We start from the raw sequence: 13,785 nt of genomic DNA on the forward strand, positions 1-13,785 counted from the left end.
CGGTCTTCTCTGGTTTTTCACATGCTGTAGATGACAAAACCCACAACCTCTCATGGTCAACCTATTCTCCCCTCCAATAGAGCTGAAACATGATGATGATGAGCCTTGATTCCACTTACCAAGGGCATGCTGGGTTCTGGTACATCATCTAAAGTCCTCACAGCTCATTATGAAGGAGCCAGGACTGGAGCCCAGAAACAGGGTGATGCTGGCGTGTACAGCATCATATTCTCTCCCATGCTTTTTTTTTTTTTTCTCTCCCATGCTTTTAAGGAAGGTTGCTGAACACACCCATGAGTCTCAGGTCTGGGACAGGCAGGTACAGAATGTGGGTGCTGTATCCCCTTGTGGGATCTCAGAGAAGTTCTCTGGGGCAGGGGCTTCCTTCCATACATAAACTGTTAACCATGCCTCTAGGCAGTGTTTTCCTCAGCTGGGTGTCCTGAAGAGCCAGACTAGGCTGCCATGTCCCTCTCTTCAGGCTGGATCTTGGGCATGAGTGCCGATTGCCTGGGATTCCCCATTGACATCAGTGCTGATCTCTGGCTGGGTTCTGGGGTGATATGTGCCAGGAGAAATGCCTGGAGGTGTTTTTCACCAACCTGTTTGAGCAGAGAGGGGTGTGGCCTGTCATGATGCAAGAGTCAGATGTGTGTTCCTAGCTATGGCTTCAGACTCCCTGAGTTCATCTCCTTTGACTCACTTGTGCACCCTTTTATTTTTATTATTAAAAAAAATTTTAGTTGAATAAACTTGATGTGTAACGTTGTATAATTTTAAGGTATACAAGGTGTTACTTTGATACATTTAGATATTGTGATATGATTGCTGATACAGCAATATTTATCTCATTTATAATGATAGTACAATATTCTTGTTTATATTTATTATACTGTGCTTACCCGCCCCTTACAATGGGCTTTCCAGGCCAAGAAAATGTGCTGACCAAGGTCATATCCCTTCTCTATCTAGAGAACACACAGTCCACCCACTCCTGCCCAAGGGACAGATGGAGTCAGGGTCCAAGACTTCAAGGAAGGCAAAAGCCACAGTCATAGCTATAAAGAAGACCCAAGTGAGCCCTTTCATTGTAGAGAGAAACAGGCACCGACAGAGGTAGAAGGATTCGGCATGTCAACGCTGAGGCATCAAGAAACACTCATTATGCTCACAGTAAGGATGCTCATAACACAATCATTTTTATCAAAAAGCATTTGAGACTTCCCCGGTGGTCCAGTGGTTAGGACTCCATGCTTCCACTGCCGGGGTCTCGGGTTTGATCCCTAGTCGGGGAACTAGATCCCGCTTGCTGCAACTGAAAGATCCTGCATGCTTCACCCGAAGATCCCAAGTGCTGCAAATAAGACCTGGTGCAGCCAAATAAATAAATAAATAAATTCTTTTAAAAAAGACATTAGCAATTATACTCCAATAAAGATGTTAAAAAAAAAGACATTAAAAAAAAAGAATGCAGTTCTGATGTATGCTACAACATGGATGAACATTGAAGACATTATGCTAACTGAAATAAGCCAGCCATAAAAAACAAATACTGTATGATTCTACTTATATGTGATACCTAGAGTAGTCAAATTCATAGATAGAAGATAGAACAATGGTTACCAGGGACTGGGGCAGGGAGACTGGGGAGTTAGTGTTCAATGGGTAGAGAATTCCAATATGGGATGATGAAAAAGTTCTGGAGATTGGGCTTCCCTGGTGGCACAGTGGTTGAGAGTCCGTCTGCCGATGCAGGTGACACAGGTTTGTGCCCCGGTCCGCGAAGATCCCACATGCCGCGGAGCAGCTGGGCCCGTGAGCCATGGCCGCTGAGCCTGCGCGTCCGGAGCCTGTGCTCCGCAACGGGAGAGGCCACAACAGTGAGGGGCCCGCATACCGCAAAAAAAAAAAAAAAAAAAACATAAGAAAAAAGAGTTCTGGAGATGGATAGTGGTGTGGGTTGCAGAAGAATGTGAGGGTACTTAATGCCACTGAACTGTACACTTAAAAATTATTAAAATGGTAAGTTTTATACTACATATATTTTACAATAACTTTAAAAAAAAGTGTTAAGAGAGCTTAATGCCTGAATCCAAACTCTACCACTGAGAAAGTTCAGGAAGATAAGCTGTTACTTTGTCAAGTAAGTTTGGCAAGTAAAATGCTGCTCTGTACTTGTTTGAAATCCCACCACCCAATGAGACTTTTCACTGTGATATTGTGATTTATAATAGATATATATTTGACCTTCATCTCCATTCCTGGAACAGAGTTCCTAAATCTCTTGAAGTTTTCTAAGCGGAAAGATCAATAAAGATATCTTGATATTCATAACAAACTCTGGTCAACCACACCCAAGTTAAGTCAACCTAGTTGACTTTTTTTTTTTTCCTAGTTGACTTTTGGAAAGCACCTAAGGATAGAGGCTGGTTGCCAGGGAAACTAACCAGGTGATTAGAGGTTGGAACTTTCATCCTGCCCCCTTGACCTCTGGGGAGGGCAGAGGGGCTGGAGGTTGAATCAATCGCCAGAGATTTAATAGATCCCACCTGTGTAAAGCAGCCTCCATAAAAATTCTAAAGGAGGGGTTTGGAAAGCTTCATTCACGTGTTCATTTGCATAATGTACATTTCTTGAATGATAACTATGCACATGACACTTTGTATACTAGTTATGTGGGGAATACAGACACATATAAGACATCTTCCCCAAGGGGACTACAGCAGCTAACCTGAGAGGTAATAAACATAATAATCATAGTACAAGGAAGATGTTAAGTGGTCAAGCTAAGGTTGAGATAAAGCTTTATAGGAGTTCAGAGATGAGAAAGCTCATTTCCAATGGGGCAGTCAGAAAAGGCTTCATGGAGGAGGTTCAAGGCTGAAGGAGAATGGTCAATTCAAAAATGTTCAGGATCTAGCTACAAGGGGTGGGCTGGGGCAAACTTTCTGGGTGAGGGTACAATGTGGGCCAAAGCAGGATCTGTAAATGTTTGGAGCGTGTGACCCCTTAAGCTCCTCATGACAGTGGCCATGCTGATCTAGCGGGTTCACTGCCCTATCCCGTGTCTGGCCTGGGCTGGCACACAAGGTACTCAGCAGAAACGTGTTGCTTTGAACATTTAGTGGTTCAGTATGGCTGGAGCAGAGGGAGCTTTCTGAGAGGCAATGGGGAGGAGGATAATGTCTTAGTTATCCACTGCTGTGCAACAAATTACCCAAAACTTAGTGGCTTAATTCAACAAGAAACATTCATTATCTCTCACCGTTTCTGTGGATCAGGATTTCGAGAATGGCTTGGCTGGCCAGTCCTGGCTTGAAGTCTCAAGCATTGTCGTCATGCATGGGCAAGGGCTGCAGTAATCTGAAGGCTTGACTAAGGCTGGGGCATCCCCTTCCATGGGACTCACTCACTCACCTGGCCAGCTGGTGCTGGCTTTGATGGTGGGAGACCTCCCTTCCTTCCCGCAGGGGCTCCTCCACAGGGCTGCATAAGTGTCCTAAAGCCATGGTGACTGACGTCCTCCAGAGTGAGCGGTCCGAGAGGAAGGAACCAGGAGGAAGCTATAACTTTTTATGTGTTGGCCTCCAAAGTCAGAGCACTGCTTCTGCCACATTCTATGCAGTAGAAGCAAGTCGCTAAGTCTGGCCCGCATTCAAGGGGAGAAGAATGAGGCTCCACCTTTGAAAGGGAAAAGTGTCTAAGAATTTTTGGACATATTTTTAAGTAACCACAGATAATGAGGATGGGAAGGTTTGTCTGTTCAGAAGTCATGGGCCCTCCAAGCTGAGTGGGACTCCAGGGGACCCAGCCTCCCATGGGGATCCAGCAGTCCTGCCCTCATGTCATCTATTTAGGGGACCATGTGCCCTGGCAGTAGTTGAGGCAGTATAAGTACACAACCCAGTGAAGACACAGCACCACTTGCTGTGGATGGAGGAATCAGAAGTGGCTTGGACCAGGGCAGAAGGTGCTCATCATCTGGTGAACACATAACCCGAGGACATGAACCTCTTCCTCCGAGTAGAGTCAGGGAAGGGCTGCCAGGGGTGGCATCTGAGCTGCATTCTTCTGAAGCTTTTATTGAGCCCACAAGTGCGGTGCTGGGGGTATCCGTGGAAGATAGACTGCACATGGCCTGCCTGCTCAGATAGCATGGGAAGCTGCTCCTGGGAGCCGAGGCCTAGAGGGACCTCCACCCACCAAAGGTAGTCTACTCTCCTCTCTGCTCCTACTTCTCTGAACATGCCCGCCCTGCATGTGCCTTGCCATTTCTCAGCTTCCTGACTCTGCGTCTTTGAGAGACCCTGGAAGGCCCTCCCTTGCCTCTTTCCCACCAGTTGACTCTCAGGTGAAGCTTCAGGATTAGCTTAGTGAATGGATGAGTATGGGGAAGTCCTACTGTCCCTCAGGAAGCAGCAAATGCCACCTCTAGGCCTTTTCCTTTTGCCACCCCAGACTGGTGAGCAACCCTGCCCACCCCCACCTTCCCATGTGTGCACCAGGACCCCAGGGCAGGCGTCTCAGGGCCTGAGTGGACTCTAGCTGTGGGGATTATAGTATATATTTTTAAAAGTCAGTGCTGGGCATATAGGACACCAAGTAATTCTTCCTTTTGATACTTTGATTGTCAATTTCTGGGATTTGGCTGTGTGACCTTGGACAAGTTATGTAGCTTCTCTGGGCCTTCAGTTCCTTAACTGTCAGAAGGGGAACAGATACCAGCCTCACTGTGAGAATTAAAGGAGATTATGTGTGTGAAACTTTGAGCTTTTCCTAGAACTCAGTAAGGGTTGGGGAAATGGGGCATTTCTGTCCTGTCTTGCTTGCAGGGCTGGTGTGAAGATTGGAAACAGGTGTCATGGGTGCTGGACCAAGGAGGGCTGTAACTATCCTGTATCTTTTTCAGGTAAGTCACTACCTGTCCTCTGTGAACTTGGGGAAATGGAGCTTTGGCCAATTTAACAAGCCTCTGGTGAGAGCCTGCTCTAGAAAGATGTTCTGAGAGGAGACAAAGATGAAGGGATTCTTTTAAAAGATGCCTGCCTTAGCTCCACGGCACTTCTTCACTTAGCAGGCGGATTCTTAAGGTGTGGAGGAGAGAAGATGAGTCCCCAGGCTGTGCATTCACACATCACTTTCTTGTTATTCTTACAACCAGGGCAGTGGGAATTGTTACCCCTTTCACACTTTCAGCCCCAGAAGCTCAGAGGCTCCTGACCTGCCAGCAGGGCTCTTTCAAGCCTCAGCCCAGATCAGCCAGGAGCTGGAGCTGGACACCGCAGTGACACCCCTGACCCGGGAGGAAAGAGGTAAGATAGGAAAACGACAGTGGGGGCTGTGATCAGAAAGACACCTGCACATCAAGGGGAAAATTAACATTTGAGAGAGAGCCTGGCAGACTGGTTGCAAGAAGCCTGGAGTAGGGAATTTCCTGCCGTTCCATTGGTTAGGACTCCGTGCTTCCAATGCAGGGGGCATGGGTTCGATCCCTGGTCAGGGAACTGAGACCCTGCAAGCTGCGTGGCAAAGCCAAAAAAAAAGAAAGAAAGAAAAGAAAAAGACTGGAGTAGAGAAGTCTCAAAAGTGGAAGGAACCCCAGGGAACAGTGGGGCCAGCACAACTGATTTACAGGTGAGGAATCTGGGCCGCAGCGAGGGATGGTGGCAACAGCAGGACTGGAAAGCAGGCTTCCCGACTCCCAGTGTGTTCATTCCAGAGGGTGCTGAGGGTGAGCTGCAGCTTCTGGGCTGTGGCTGAGGGCCAGAGGGGAGGTCAACGGGCAGCCTAGACCTTCAAAGGGAACAGGAAGTCTTTAGGGAGATCAAAGTTACTAGAGAGCTGGGAATTAAGACAAACTGAATTATCTCCCTGATTCACTTTCAGACTTCTCACCTCCGGGAAGGTCATGTCTTGACCGCTTTTCTGTCACAAAAATTGCCCTCCTTGTCAGCTGGCTAATAAAAGCAATAGAAAACTTTGACTTGTTGTTCTCCCCACTGCTGGCTGTTCTTCGCATTGCTGGCTCTCTCCACTGCCTTCCTCTACTCTGGCTGTCAGATGTCAAAGCCTTACACATACACACACTCAGTGGCTCCCCATTGTTTACTGAGTCAAAACCACATGCTCTTGTCTGTCTTTTAATTCCCATCCCAGCCAGTTGAGCACAGTTCAACTCATCGGCCTCCTCTCTTGCCATTCTGCCCCCAAAGTCTCTCTGCTCCCTTGCAGCTTCCCAAAAGAGCCTAGCATTTTCATGCTGCCCTGTTTTATCTACCGGGATACCCTTTTCCCCCTTTCCCTCTTCTACGTTTAAAATCTTATCTTTTAGGCCCATTTCCTAGGACTCCTCCTCTCTGAGACTCTGCTTGACCCCTGCCACCATCCACCCGCAGCAGAAGTAATCACTTTCTCCTCTCCACTCCCACAGCAGAGAAAACTGGTTATTTCTCTACCACATCATTTATCAAACTCTGACTCACACTGTACAGTACTGGCTTTCCACTCCAACATTTTATTATGAAATATTTCACATGTACAGCAAAGCTGAGAGAATTTTCCAGTTAACTCCCATTTCTCTGACATCTTGTTTCTACAGTTAATACTTTATCATCCTTGTTTTATCACAGGTCTGTCCATCTCCCCATGCTGCTATCCATCTATTTTTTAAAATAAATTTATTTATTTTATTTATATTTGGCTGCGTTGGGTCTTCGTTGCTGCGTGCGAGCTTTCTCTAGCTGTGGTGAGCAGGGGCTACTCTGTTGCGGTGCGCAGGCTTCTCAGTGCGGTGGCTTCTCTTGTTGAGGAGTGTGGGCTCTAGGGGCGCGGGCTTCAGTAATTGTGGCACTTGGGCTCAGTAGCTGTGGCTTGTGGGCTCTAGAGCGCAGGCTCAATAGTTGTGGTGCATGGGTTATTTGCTCCGTGGCATGTGGGAATCTTCCTGGACCAGGGCTTGAACCAATGTCCCCTGCATTGACAGGCAGATTCTTAACCCCTGAGCCACCAGGGAAGTCCTGCCATAAACATTCTTAAAGAAATCTTTGTGGATGTATGTTTTAATTGGGGGAGGGGGTAAGTACTAGGAGTGGAAGGAGTGGAACTTTTTTTTCCTCTAGATTGTGAGCTTTTTGAGGGCTGATGTATTTAATCTCTACCTCTAGGCTAGTCTTTAGCCTCCACCATAGTGCCTTGGTATGTGGTAGATTCTCAGCATATGTTTGTTGAAATGAAACATAATTCAAGCACAACCTAATTTTCCTATATTCTGTATAATATGTAACTCTCATTTAGCACTCTGTGGGCCCAGTAAGATGAGCATTGTTTCTTAATCTTCCCAATGAGCCGCTAAGGTAAGAATTAGGGACCAGAGGCTGCAAGAAGTTAGGTGAGCTGTTGGAGGTCACAGAGCAGGTGAGGGGAAGAAAAAGAGACAGAATTTGAAACAGACACTGTTTTTTTGTTTTGTTTTATTTTATAATTTTTTAAAAAACATTTACTTATTTAGGCTGCGCCAGGTCCTAGTTACAGCACGCAGACTCTTAGTTGTGGCATGCATGTGGGATCTAGTTCCCTGACCAGGGACTGAACCCAGGCCCCCTGCATTGGGAGTGTGGAGTCTTACCCACTGGACCACCAGGGAAGTCCTGAAACAGACACTGTTTGTGTGAAGCCCCTGCATAGAGGAATCTCTGTGCCACTTTACTTCTCTGAGGGTCTCAGCTCCTTTAGCTGAAACACTTGGAGTTACTGTTCCAGTTCACCTTTATCTGCTCTTAGTGGCTGGGCAATGTTGGCTATCTCCTTTCCCTCCATTAGACATGAATGATTGTTTTCTAGTGGAACTCCAGGTCTCACTTACCTTGATAGAGATCAACACTGCACCCCTGCAGAAGGGAGGGATATAGTTGACAACAAAATGCTGAGTGTCAACAGGTAACTGTGGAAGGAGAGGTGGAATGGAAAATACACCACTGTGCAGTCATCATAGGAAAGGTTGGTTTAGGCAAGAATCATCAATGGATGACGAATCTGGGGAATAACTTTGATGAGGAGCAGGATCTGAGCATGTGACAAAGCATCTCTCCACAGATTGCATATTAGTTGCAAGGGAAAAAATAGTAACAGTACACTGGAGAAATCAGAACACACCTTGTCTCAATGATCAAAATTAACATCACCAGTGATGGGCAGACGGCCATGGCATGCCTCCTAGTATGATATTCTGAGTACATGCCATTGTTCATGCAGTATTCTGACTGGGATGTATTGATATAAGCTGAATCTAACCGCGAGAAAACATCAGACTCCCCAGATGAGATACATTCTAATTAAAAAAAAAGGGGAATATTGAAGAATTTGTATTCTTCAAAAATGTTAATGTCATTAAAAAACACACACATATACACACACACAAAGGCTGTGAAAATATTCCACATTAAAGAAAACTAAAGAGACATGACAACGAAATGTGACGTTTGATCCTGGACTGGGTCCCGTTTTGGAGGAAGAAGAAAAATACTTTAAGGGACATTACTGGGTCAATTGACAAAATTGGAATATGAATGGTAGATTAGATAGAACTGAGTCAATGTAAATTTACTGAGATTGGGACTTCCCTGGTGATGCAGTAGTAGTTAAGACTCTGCGCTCCCAATGCAGGGGGCCCCGGGTTCGATCCCTGGTCAGGGAACTAGATCCTGCTTTCACGCCGCAACTAAGAGTGCACATGCCACAACTAAGAAGTCCACATGCTGCAACTAAGAAGGCCACATGCGGCAACTAAGAAGCCTGCATGCCACAACTATGAGCCCGCATGCCGCAACTAAAAATAATAAATAAATAAATACATTTACTGAGGTTGAAATCTGTATTGTGGTTATAAGAAATAGCATCATTAGGAACACATGCTGAACTATTTAGGGGTAAAAAGCTATGATGCATGTGATCTACACTCAAACTCCAAATATATTATTTGTGTGTGGTGTGTGTGTGTGTGTGTGCAGCACATAATCAAGCAAATGGGAAAAATCTGAAAAAGAGGTGAATTTTGGTAAAGGGTACATGAGCGTGCTATGCACTATTTTTATCCTTGCAACTTTGTATGTTTAAAATTATTTTCAAATAAGAATTTCAGAAAATGCTCCCCCGCAAAGTCCCCGGAATCCTAATTCAATCAGTGTGGACTGTGCCCACAGGAATTCCATGAACGTGGGTAGCTCTTTCCTAAATATAAGTTAGTTTGTCCCAACCTGCCAAATCTTTGATCCCAAGCTGAGTGAAGAAGTGCCATGGAGCTAAGGCAGGCATCTTTTACAGAATCCCTTCATCTTTGTCTCCTCTCAGAACATCTTTCTAGAGCAGGCTCTCACCAGAGGCTTGTTAAATTGGCCAAAGCTGCTTTCTGGTTTCAGAGTGACGGATGGTGAGCTCTGAATAGAGAGTCTGAAGTCCTGGGTCCTGCCTCCTCCTCTCCTGCTGATTCTGGTGCGTGATGTTGGCCTCTTATCTGTGGGTGAAGGATTTGGACCAGAGCACAGGCTGCAAATTGGCAACCCAAGAGCCACTGGTCCACAGCTGTGTTTGGCCTAGACAGTAAATTTTTTTTTTTTTTTTTTTGTGGTACGCGGGCCTCTCACTGTTGTTGCCTCTCCCATTGCGGAGCACAGGCTCTGGACGCGCAGGCTCAGCAAGCCATGGCACACGGGCCCAGCCGCTCCACGGCATGTGGGATCTTCCCGGACTGGGGCACAAATCCGTGTCCCCTACATCGGCAGGTGGACTCTCAACCACTGTGCCACCAGGGAAGCCCGAGAGTATTTTTAAAAAGGCTGAATTAGTTGTCGACACTCAACAACCAGGATACTGTACATAAACGTTTGGCTCCAGTGTGACCACACTGGGCCCACATTTCCAGGAACGGACAGCAATTGGCTGGAGTTGGGGTCAGCGCCCTCCTGCTCCTTACAGTCCCCACCCCACTCTTTTATATTGTGACTAAACAATTTCCTCATTTTCAACTTCTGCTGGGCCTTTGGACTGGAAAATCTCTAAGGGCCTTCCAGTTCACATCTTCTCTGACCATGGCTTATCTCTTTAGGGGCTTCAGATGCTGAACAAGAGGTTGGATGGAGTGAAGAGTGAGGTGAAGAAACAATAACAGAACCAGGATGAGAGTTGTCTCAAGCATATTGAGACAGAGGGCCAGATTCTGGTTCAACATGGTGATATATCCAGTGGAGCTCTGGATGGGATGTGATGCTTGGAGTCAGAGTTGGGGAGAAGCTAGGAGGTTTTATTGAGACTGAGGGTTCAGAATGGAAAATGGAAGAAGAATTGGGGGAAAGCCAGGTGTCTGCTGAGCTGGCCAAGTGCCTGGAACTGAGGGCATTACTCTGAGCAGTCACAGTGATAGGGTCACAGTTGAGAGCAGTTTTGACTTGTAGCCAGGAAGTGGATCCTGGAGAGAAAAAGGAAAGAGGAAACAAAATAATCAAGGTTGTAGTGGAAAGAGCACTGAACAAGGAATCAAAGGATGGGGCTTCTAGTTCCAGATCTACCACTTACTACTGTTTGCTGGTAGGCATATCACTCCACATCCCTGAATCTGTTTCTTCAGTTTCCAAATAGGGATGATAATACTGGCCCTGCCTATCTCAGAGTTATAGAAAGCTTAACTGTAATACCAGAGAGCAAATCATTTAGCAACCAGGGAAGTACCATCCCAAATGTGAGATGAAATTCAGAAGGTGTAATGCAGTCTTAGAATGTCAGGGCTTGAAGGGCCCTTTGAACATCTGCAACCCTCTCATTTCACAAATGATGAATTTGAGACCCCAAGAGGAGAAATTACACAGCAACTGTAGGGCAGAGGTGGGCGCAGTGCTCCATTAGTTTTAGAGTAAAACCCCCTTTGTGCTCCCTCTAGTTGTAGGTAAATGAAACTCACCAAAGGAAGAGAGAGCAAGGACCTAGCTAGGGGACTTTGTGTTCAGGGAATACCCCAAAGTTGTGTTTTGTATCACATGCACTCAAAAGGAACAGGCCCTTGTAATTACTCCAGAGGTCACAGGAACAAGGAAACACTTAGTGAACCTTGAAAGAAGTAGTCTTATTTCAAGGGAGAGGAAGTCCCACCCTGTACATTACACAGCATACAAATGAGTGAAGAGAGAGGTGAGGCCATCTCGTTCTACTTCCCCTGATAGAGATGAGCAACCTGAGGCCCAGGGATGGGAAATGGCTTGCCCAAGGCCATACAGCTTGTTCCTGGCAGAGCTGGGACTGTAACGTGGTTTCTCAATTTGGAGTCCAGGGCTTTTACTCCATGTACCATTTGGGGTTGCATTTCACTGCAAATGGCAGAGACCAATGGTGGCTTACACCAATGGAGAAATCTCCATCATTGACTAGTGATGGCTTTAAGAGATAGGGGTTACTTTTCTCACTTCATAGGAAGTCCAGAGGTGGGTAGTCAAAGATTAGTGCAGCTGCGGGAAGATGTTAAGGACCTAGTCTCCTCCTATCTTCCAATTTTCACCCTCAGCCCATGGCCCATAGCTTTGTCTTTATTGTCATAAGATGGCTGCTTTACCTCTAGGCATTGTGTCCATATTCTGGACAGGTGGAAGAAATGTAGCTGAGTTTGTCTTTTTATAAAGGCTTACCTGAAACCTCCATATAATATATATAATACATATATATAATATTCTATGTTACATATTAATATGTTGTATTATATATGAAACATGTAATATTGATTAATGAGTATATATGTATGTACATATACATGTTTATATATATATATATACACATATATATACACATACATACATATGTTTGCTGAATCACTATGCTACACCATTTTAAAGATGAAAGAAGGGGTGGGGGCAAAAGTACCCACCTGAGAGTCAGAAAATGGGTTTAAGTCTGGATTCTGCCACTTTTTTGTGGGTTTTCGACATGTTCCAATTACCTCACCTGAAAAAGTTTTGGGCTAAATTACCCCAAAAGACCCTTCTGGCTCTTAAGTTCTATTTCTCTATCCTATTTGAATTTGAATCCACGTAATTATATTTCCCTCTTCTCATGGAATTCTAACATAAACATCATAAATTATGATAAAAATTGGTATGTAAAAATTGTGTATTTATCTGACAAGTGTTGGTACCAAGAAATTTCAGCCAGAAATTCCTACCTTGAGAGCATCAAGATATCTCCCTATATTTTCTTCTAAAAGTTGTAAAGTTTTATAACATTTTTCTATCGGGGTCTTACAATTCTGTTGTTAGGTTTATTCCTAGGTTCCATAACAATTTTATTGTTTCACTGTGATGAATGAGATTTTTTTCTATCCCATTTTGTAATTGATGATTATCGGTATTTAGGAATGCTATTCCTTTTTGTATGTTAACTTCGTATCCAGTAACCTTGCTGAATTCTTATTAATTCTAATAGTTTGTAGATCTTCCCTAATTTTCTATGCAGAAATTCATATTACCTACAAATCAGAATAGGCAGAGAAAACAGCCTGAGGAAGGTCCTGAGAGGGGAAAGTTCAGGAAACAAAGAAGGCAGATAATGCTGGACATATTGAGAAACAAGGCAGACGATGAGGGGTAACAGAGGCAGCATCATTGCACAGGATCTTGGAAGCCATTTTCAGGATTGTAATGCAAAGGAAAGCTACTGAAGTAGTTTAGGTTAAAACTAGAGGGAAGGCTCTATGGTAAGCCATTGGACTCTGCCCATGTTTGTGTCCTGGCCAAAATTTTGATCAAAATTTGGATGAATAGGGCCTTCCCTGGAGGTCCAGTGGTTCAGACGCCACACTTCCAATGCAGGGGGCTGGGTTCAATCCTTGGTTGGGTAACTAAGATCCCACATGCCCATGTGCCACCTGGCTCTGCCTTAAAAAAAAAATTGGATGAATAAATATAAAGCATGATTTTCATGGATAATAAATATATTGGATAACCCTAAAATGTCTTCTTGTGAACTTGTAGAGCTTCAAGAATATATCCTTAGACATGGAACTAAATGTTTGCTAAGATTCCCTTCCAACTCTGAGATGCTGGGGATCTATGTTTTGTTTTTTTGTTTTTTTTGGCCATTCCGTGTGGCTTGCAGGATCTTAGTTCCCCAACCAGGGATGGAACCCCCAGCCTCCATCAGTGGAACCTCAGAGTCCTAACCACTGGACGGCCAGGGAATTCCTGGGGCTCTGTGTTTTATCTGGTACCCTGGAACTGAAGGGAAAGTTCTTTCCTATTGCAGGTGGGCAAACAGAAAGTACCTATACCTTGAGAAACAATTAGGGCAGATCTATGTTTACACAAATAATTACCACATATGTGGTGAGTACTGTTAATAGAGAGGTATATAAGGGGTGCAGGAGGGTGTATATGAATTGGAGGGGGGGTGTCCAGAAGGTTGTCAAGCTTGGCAGAGGGCTTGGAAGTAGCCGTGGCAGTATACAGGAAAGAGAACAGGGAACAGCATCCATGTTGATGGAGATGTTTCTGAGGCAGAAGGAGCATCTGGTAGGCCTGAGAAGGGAGAAGGAAGGGAATAACTGAGATGGTTGTCTAGCTTGGGGCTACACAGAACATGGTGACTCTATTACATTAAGGAGAAGTGGAGGATTCCAACACTTTTGAATCTTCCTAGCATCTGTCTTCTAAGGATTTCAAAGCCAATTCTATTCATAAAGCCTGGGATAGGCCTAGGGGCTGGTTATTCCAGCAGCAGGGAGAAGGAGCAAAGTAACTTTTTTAGCTCCCACCT

This window comes from Phocoena sinus, chromosome 11 (genome assembly GCF_008692025.1).
Source record: "Phocoena sinus isolate mPhoSin1 chromosome 11, mPhoSin1.pri, whole genome shotgun sequence".
Classification (NCBI taxonomy): domain Eukaryota; kingdom Metazoa; phylum Chordata; class Mammalia; order Artiodactyla; family Phocoenidae; genus Phocoena; species Phocoena sinus.